We start from the raw sequence: 9,509 nt of genomic DNA, 5'->3' as shown, positions 1-9,509 counted from the left end.
TTTGCAATTCAGAGGACGATTTGATCGGCTTCGGAGAAATCATCAAACACATTTGGTCTGGTAAGAGTTGGCTAAGCACATTTGACCTCCAATTAACAATAATATGTATTTTTGGACTTTTTATATGAAATAGACTATGTTACACCGATGGGTGGAGTAAAATATGAATCTAACATAATATCTCAATATTTAAATTCAATGGCGGAGCTAAGATTTTCACCAAGAAAAATCAAAATATAAAGAAGTAAACAGTACAAGAATAAGTCAATGAAATTCAATATAAATTTTTAAAAATTTTTTTACCTATTTTATTAGGGGCAGACTCACGTGTACTGTTATGGGTGCTTAAGCACCCACCACCCTCAAGTGAAAGTCTAATCATTAGCACCCATACACAAAGATGAGCATTGGGTGCTTTGGTTCCGATGCCAGTTTTTGTTCTCAAGGTCATGATAACATTCCATTTTGAGCAACATCACTAACTCTTTTACTTTTAGCCAATGTGGTCTGGCAAATGGTTTCATAATATTCAATCTTTTCCTTTCTTATTACTGCACTCTCGTATAAAAGCATTGATATTTTCTCAAGTTTTCATTCAATATTTTCCGTTTTTATTGTTGCACTCTCATTTAAAAGCATTGATATTTCTCAATTTTACATTTTAAAATAGCCTATAGATTTTACAAGAACGCAAAGGAGCACCTCATTAATTTTAAATTCTTGATCCGCCACTGCCTATTGACACAATGTAACTTTCTAATGAAGGGAGAACAGTGGCTTCGCCTCCGATTAAATTATTTTGCACGGAACAATTTGTTTAATTTGTAGATATTTATGGAGAAAAGGGTAAAACAATTAATCTAAAAGTTAAATGTGCTTGTCCACTAATTGATCAATATATGTGGGACTAAAAGTACAAAATATATACGTAATTTATATTTTTCCTATTTCAATCTACTTTCCGGTAATGTAATCCGATCTAATATATATAACATTTAGTGCTTTTTTTCAATTTCCTTTAATTAGTTTTAAGTATTGTAATCCGGTCTAGTATATACTTACTTTTATTTCAGTTTTGGAATCCTATATTCTATAATTTTAATCTTTTTCCTGAATTTTATGATTCCAGTGTGATCTAGTGTGATTTTAACTCCACCCCCCCCCCCCCCCCCCCCCCCCCCCCAAAACCACCAAACCCCAAAGTAATTTAATCGAATCTAGTTTACATCTACTCTTTTAATTATTATTTTTATTGATATGTTTTTATTTTCTGAATTTCAAAGCGATCTAGTATTACTTCTATTATAATGAAAATCTTTTAGTATTTGTCTCTATTAATCGTTTTGGAATTTTGTAGATTCAAACACCTTCCACTTTGCTTATTGGAATTTCCCTGTATTTTGTTATTTCCGGAATTGCGATGCGATCTAGTGTAACTTTTATTTTAATGAAAATCTTATAGTATTTGTCTATTATAAGTTGACGTAAGTTGAAATTCGACTGCCAAATAGTGAGTTATCCATTTCTTAAGCTTCACTGAATTTTCAATTTGCTACGTAAATATATATTTATTTATTTATTTTTAAATTGTTTTTATTACATAAAGGGAAGGGAAATGAGGGATGGATTACAACGTTAATTCGAACCTCACCAAGTTATGCTAAAGTTGAGGTAGCCAATCAACTGAGCTACTAGATCCCTACTAGGATATAGTATTGATGTATTGATGCTATTAGTTAACACGCTTTTCTTGTCAATTTTGAAACAAAATAAGTTGGTTCCTTTTTCGTCCTCCTAATATATGTTAATAATTACATCATATATTTCTCTTTTACTTTAATATACTTTTAGTAATTACTATACTACCACTTAATTTCATATGTTAATTACTCTGAAAAACAAATTAGTTAGCTTGTGGTAAATCGCGAGCTAATATACAGATTAAATAAAAACATTTCATCCACCTTCTCCTCTACCTTCTAAAAAAAAAAAAAAAAAAAAGAATCCATCTAAGTTTGTTTCTCATTTAAATTATTAGAAATTTGACTTAAAATCCAAATCTTGCTTATAAACAGAGTAGTGTGGATCTTATACTTCACAGTGGTGTTTGTGGACTTGTTTTGGTTGAAGTGGGCCATTAAGACATTGAAGGTGAGGATTATTAAGAGATTGTTCGGATTTTTTAAACACCAAACCAAATCAATTGCGTCGGTTTTTAAATTTACACACCAAACCAAACCAATATAATTCGGGATCTCGATTATTCGGTTTTCTCGGATTTTTTTCCGCTATAGTCTTGATACAAAACATATAACTTTTACTTCAAATATTTCTTTAGTCCTAGTAAGATACAACTATATAATTAAGGTGTTTCTTAAGAAAACACACAAAATGTGAGAAGAGTGATGACATTGTATTAAAATATTCAACAAAAGCTAATAAAATCGGTTAAAATAAATATTGCTAATTAACAAGCCATAAAGAAAATGACCATAATCTAAAAATATTAAGTCATGCAGCTAATAAGTATTAATTACATGACAAAAAAAAACTTAAGTTATGTATTTTACTCTCTAAATCAATTATGCAAAACTGAATAGATATCCAACATTATTGTCATTCCTAGTGGTAAATTGAATTTCTTTTGTTAACATTAGTGTTGAGTTGGTTTTGATTTGGACTTTATTTGAGTTCCTAACATCCATAGGATATAAAACTTATTGACATCCAAATTCTAAGTTCAAGCTTGAATAATATGATAAAAGATTAAAAACCTACGAAAAAATTTAAGAAATATTTATAAATTACATTACAAATAAATATTTTTATGTATAAAATATTATAAAAATTGAATACATGTAATGTGAGTTGGTTTGGTTCGGTTTGACTTTTTTTTTGCCTTAAGTTTTTTTTCAACACCAAACCAAGTCAAACCAAACCACTAGTCGGGTTTTTTTCTCGGTTTATCGGTTTGGTGCGATTTGTCGGTTTACTTTGTACACCCCTAATTATTGCAACGGATCTATTTGGGCTTGTTATACTTTTTTTTGCGCGGATTGCCCTTCTTTTGGGGTGGTCTTTAAATTTTGCCCCTCATATTTGTAGTTTTTAAATTATGCCCCTCATATTGCTGGTCTTTAATTTTTGCCCTTCGGCAACTCCGAGCGTTCAAATCGTTTAAGTTCGAACCCCCGCTCAAGCATAAATTAAAAAAAAATAAAAAATTGCAAGGCAAGGTTTGGGTCGCGTGTATTGGACCCGGCATACACTTGTTAAGGAATTACCAAATTTATGACAACTTATGCTTATGGGAGACTTGGCATAAGTATGCCGGATCCGACATAACTTTGGTAATTCCTTAACAAGTTTATACCGGTGGGGGCATACTTATGGGCAAACTTTATGCCGGACCCGGCATAAAATTGTGAAGGAATTACCAAAGTTATGCCAAGTCTGCCCATAAGGCATAAGTATGCGGGTCGATCAGCCCAAAGATAACTTTGGTAATTCTTCACAAAATATGTTGGGCATAGCGAAATTTAAACTCGCCTTGCGATTTTTTTTAAAAATTTTGACTATGTGGGGGTTTGAACTTCGGCTGAATTTTAATTGAAGAAAATTTAAAGATTTCAAACATGAGGACAAAATTTAAAGACCACCCCAAAAGAAGGGCAATTCGCTTGTCATATGGGATAAAATATTAACTATATTCCCATTGGGAAATCTCCTTTTTGCGCAGAATGTTCTTCAAAAGGACTGGTCTTTAATTTTTGTCCCTCAAATTGATGGTCTTTAATTTTTAGCCTTCGCTAAAAGACTATAGGTTTCGGATTCGAATCCACACTCAGTTAAAAATTAAAAAAAATAAAATCGCAAGGCATAAGTTGTGTTTCAAACTTTGTCTTAAGGCAAAAAAAAAAAAATTACTTTGCTGGAATTTTGGAAACCTCTGCTTTAAGGCCTAACTTTTGTCTTAAGGCCTAATTTTGGGTGAAAGTTTGCCTTAAGGCATATTGTGAATCCTAACTTATGTCTTGCAATTTTTTTTTTTTTTTTTTTGGATTTAATTGAAGTGAAGGACAAAAATTAAAGACCACCAATTTGAGGGACAAATATTAAAGGCCACCCCAGAGAAGGCATTCCTGCAAATCGCCCTTGGGAAATTAGTGGGAGAACTGTACAAATAGCCGATTTTGGATCTTTTATTTCAGACATAAATAATTTATAAATTTTTGTAAGTTTAACTATTTCAGAGTGACTTCAGACATACGTGGTTAAAGTTGAAAAAATGTGCGTTTGAAGTTACAAAATTTGTCTGAAGTTTGATATATTGTTTGTGCAAGCAAACTTCAGTTCGATGTACCTCTAGATTTTTTATGATAGACCTATTCCAGAATTTGTAATTTCCTCATAAATTAGTATCCTTTGAAATGGGGTTTCCACAACTCTCCTCAAACTTGCCATTCAATATGCAGTACTTTGAGATTAAATTGTAGTTTAGTGTTTTGTAATTTTCACTCTGTATCCAAGTAGTGAAGGTTTAAGTTTCACCGAAAGATCTTACCTTAAACAAGTCGGTGAGGATTCATACTATCGTAAAATATTTTAGATTGAGGTGCAATTATTATTGTTATGGTCTCTCTATACACAAGGCCTACCTCTCCTGAACCTACTTAACATTTCTAATCTCTAATGTTTCCTATAAAACTCTCAATCGAGACGTAAAATATCTCTAATCAACTAGAACAACAACAACATACTCAGTGTAATTTCACAATTGGGATCTGCGGAGGATCGAGTTACGCAAACCTTACCCCTACCTCAGAGAGACAAAACATTTTCGATAGACCCCAGCTTTAATAAAACAATAACAAAGCAGGTGCAAAATATCTCTAATCACTCTGATGAAATGTAGCAATGATGGAATATTGCAATTTCGAGTGACTATATGTTGCCATAAAGGTCATTTTAGAGGCATCATTATATTTGAAGGAAGAGGAAAAACGAAAACTGAACTTTGGCACGGTCCTCTCTTTCCACACAACATTTATAGGGTTATGATTTTTCCAGAAATTCGAAGTTATTTGTGGTCATACTTAAGAATGGTCAATTCAGAAAACTAGAGTACCTATCTGACCTTAAATCTTAATGGTGCATCATTGGATTGGATTGGAGTTTTTGTTTTATATTCCTCAGTGAACACGTCGCATGTAATTATATTTTGGAAGTCTTATTAATTGGCCCACAACTTTCTCTCCCATGCACATAGACCCCACAATGATGCATGGTTTGAATTACTTGACAATGCGTCTTCACATATCAAGAACTTTAGATACATAATATCAAAGTGATTCTCATTGCACCAAACCATGTCGATATTCAAACTCACGCCATCCACAAAAAAAAAAAATTATAATAATAATAATAATAATAATAATAATAATAATAATAATAATAATAATAATAATAATAATAATACCAGGGGTTTCTAGAAAATGACTTTTTCGTGAAATATATTTTATGGAAAATAACTTATGCCATGCATACAAAATATCCTCTTAAATAAGTGATCATAACATGTTTGAATTGAATCGATAAATTGACCATTAAAATAATTGTGATGCCCATGATAGAGAGCCGACTGATAAAGGAGGGTAAAAGATAATGGCTTGTAACCTTCTAGGTTGTCAAGCTTCTTAAAAAGGCATGCATATAACACCTTATAGGTAAATCCCACATTGGGACAAGAGGCGGAAGTGAAGAGGTTTACAAGGCATATAACAAGTTTATACGATGCAAACGTTTTTGAGTTCGATAATGACGGTTGCCCAATGGATAAATTTGTGAGGTTTGTTGAGTCAAAGCAGTGGTCCTTGCAATAGTTAAACTTTGTTGTGTTTAATGAAAAAATTGCTGATTAGATTAAAAAGATGTATCAAACTAAATATGTCCAATTGTTAGTACTCTTTTGAATTGACTTATTCAGTCTTATGTGGATCAATACCATCAGATAAACATGGAAGGTATATATTATACGCTAAAGCAATTTTCCTATGAGATAGTATTATAGTCAACCAATTAAACATAAAGAACACAGAAACAACAAATCAAAACAAATGAAAGAAGATGGATTAGAAAATTACTAAGGAAGTTGAGTTCTACAAGAAAAATTTATACAATTCAAAAATACTAATGATAACTATGGATGTGAATTGTGAGGAGTCGGAAAATACTAATGATAACTATGGTGATGAGTCGGATGGATAACATTGTATGACATCCTACTAACCATCGTCATTTCTTAAAAAATAATTGCTCTCCTCGTTTCACTTTATTTCACATTATTTTCTTAATGTTTGTTCAAGAAAAAATGATACATATTTTTAGTTTTATAAATGAGATTTTATTGCCACACAAATGTTATAACATATTTAAGATTACAAAATTTAAAAGTTTTCATTGTTTTCTTAATTCTCGTGTTGAATCAAATTATGCCAAACAAATTAAAACAGGAGAGTATGAGAGAATTCTGTGTTTAAGAAAATGACAGTATTCCATAATATTTAATTCTAAAGCTTCTAATATAACAAATTAAATATCTATCAATTACGTCTTAATCTCAAACAAGTTAGGATCGATTATATGCTTTGTTGATACTATTATTTCACTAGGAGTGACAAAAAGTAGTCCATTATGACCCGTACAATTTGCTCAAGTTTGGGCAGGTTAATGACCCATATTTTTATTAATTCCACCCATTTTAACTTGTTCAAATTCAGCTCAACGCGTCTATTTGACACCGTGTGTTTCACTATCATCAAGTCTAGGAAGCAAGTCCCCAACAAATTTTGCATTGTATTAAAACGATTAATTATAATTAAAATATTTTTAGGATGAATATCAATTCCTTTATCAAGACTTGAACCATATTATTGGTCACAGAAGCAGTTGAATATACCAAACTTTTTAATAATAATGTAATTCTGAAACTGACCTCCACTTGGCCCTTTGGTTTGTGGATAGGCATTTATGAATTAGAAGTGGCCACTTGTAAAAAATCTTCTGTGAGTCATAATTGTTTAACCTTAATCATGCTCTAACAGTGATCATAGTATAGCCTCATATTTAAACCTCGATTTTGAAAAATTTGAAAAGTCTATTAGTAGGAGTCGTATTTATCAAGTTAGTTATATTTTCGAGAAAAAAAAGGAGTTAAATATTTTCCCGTTTGAGCTGTTTTTTTGTTCTTTCCTAAAGCATATTTTGAAAGCAATAGTAGTATTTATCAACTTCCAGTGCCTATTAGTTTGACTAATTTAGATTAACTTAGCGTAAGATCATTGAAAGAGCGAAACGCTTTCGCTACTAGATACATATATTTTTGCTACTGACACTCAATGAAAAATTTATGTTATAAAACATGATTTCTCATCTCATTTCCATCAAATCAGTTCAGTGGGAAAATGCAAACAGGTTTCCATTGAAATCTTTGGGAAATTTTCTAACTTTTCCATGTGAAAATACAATTGTTTAGATTTTTTCACCGACATTTAGTAAGAAATAGCCCCCGAACATTTTTCAGTGAAAAAGTAGAGATTTATTAGTATTGTTTCTTCTAAAAATAAGATCATTGGCTGGGATCGATCAATATTTATAGTAAGGGGCCTCAAGGCATAAAGAAGGTATTATACAAAGAAGTCAAGAGGATTCAACATCAATTATATGTATATAAAAATTAATTTTAAAATTATATATACTGTATAATTTTTCGACGAAGGAGGTCATCCACACCCCCTTACGTACCTTAGTTCCGCCTATGGTCAACCTCTAACCTCTCCTTTACTAATATTGCATATTTCTGTGATTTAATTTATCATTTCTTTTAGATATTTTTCCATTTCAAATATATGTAAAAAAAAATGAAATGAATTAGTTACATTTATTTAATTTAATTACGAGAAACTGACAATTGATTCGAGTGATATAATTAGCTCATGGGCTGCCGCTTGTTAAGTGTCCAACCTATATCTATGAGGTGGCTAAAATGATTCTCCAAATACAACAATAACGTGGCACATTATAGTCCTGGCACATTATAGTCCTCATGTTTCTTTTGTGGGTCCCAGGGGCTACCCTACAATAATTATCGATGAAGAAATTGATTGAAAAAGAGTGCTAACAGAAAAGTTAAAGAAGGAAAGTTCGTAAATTCCACAAATAAAAAGGTAATATACGTGTCAGCAAAACCTTAGTCTATACAGAAGCTTCGTGGAGTAACATGTTAAATACGACAATTATTTTGTAACATGTTAAATACGACAATTATTTTGTTCGGATATTCTCGTAAACTTACTTCTAGTATTTCCGTTTTAAGGAAAATCTTGGAGCTTTCTTACTCCGCAACAATAATAGTCATTCTGTCTCAATTTATATCGCATAAGTCGTTTATCCAAAGTTAAATTTTTAATTTTGATCGTGTATTCAGATTTGGAATATTTAAAAATTTGTAAGATAATATTTACATATTTAAAAATTACGTAATAAGTATTATAAGTCATAATTATTGCCAATCCTAAACAATTAAAATCCACATAATAAAATTGTGATCAAAGAAAATTCGTTCGAATTTTGAAATCCTGTGCCGAATTTACAGATTGGCTAATTATATCGTTCAAGGATATAGTTGCAGTTTTATGTTAGTTTTAGTGAGATAAATCATAGTCGTCCTAATGCAAAAATTTATTCATATAAAGTATTTATATCAAACTAATCAATATACATCACTCATGTGTTAGGCTATCTTTTCAGTCCTTTCTCCTTACTTGCAGTTCTTTCTGTTCAATATTAAGGGTAAAGATTAAAGTTTTATACACGATTAATATATGATTTAATTGCACCATCAAGTAATTTATCAGGTTTTTCCCAATTGTTTCTCTCTTTTTTTTTTCCTCTAAAAAGTCAAAATACTTTTTTTCTTTTTTCCTTTCTTTGTATACTTCAAACCCTCCGTCTTTCTCGATCTCTCAAATCATTATATCCATTTTCTATCTCTTTCGCTTTTTGTATCTCATCTGCCTCTCTTTCTCCTTGAAACTCTCTGTTCCTTCTACTAATCTTTAAATTATATATCGGGTATGTATTTGTTAGGGACATTATAAGTTAGAGGTATGGTTTGAAAACACAAGTTTTGGAGAAATTGAGAATTCTAAAAAAATCGAAATTGTTCAGAGTGCTACAACATGAGATAAAGGGCCCCACCAAGATTGAGTAAACAAATTTAAAAGCAAAAAGGATAAAATTCATTCGAGAGAGCTTGTAGGTTTGGAAAAAATGGATTGGTTGGAGGATTCTTTACGTATGAAGAATATAATCTAATCCAAGGTGAATCCGATTCAACGATGAGAAGCGATGAAATCAGTAGCGAAAACACCAATACATAAGGTTCTGGAGATAGCATTACCAGAAGTTTCTTCCCAAAGAAACATAATATTTAGAAAAAATTATAAAAG

Source organism: Lycium ferocissimum, chromosome 6 (genome assembly GCF_029784015.1).
Source record: "Lycium ferocissimum isolate CSIRO_LF1 chromosome 6, AGI_CSIRO_Lferr_CH_V1, whole genome shotgun sequence".
NCBI classification, from domain to species: domain Eukaryota; kingdom Viridiplantae; phylum Streptophyta; class Magnoliopsida; order Solanales; family Solanaceae; genus Lycium; species Lycium ferocissimum.
The sequence above is the reverse complement of the archived record's forward strand: the minus strand, read 5'-3'. Positions refer to the sequence as shown.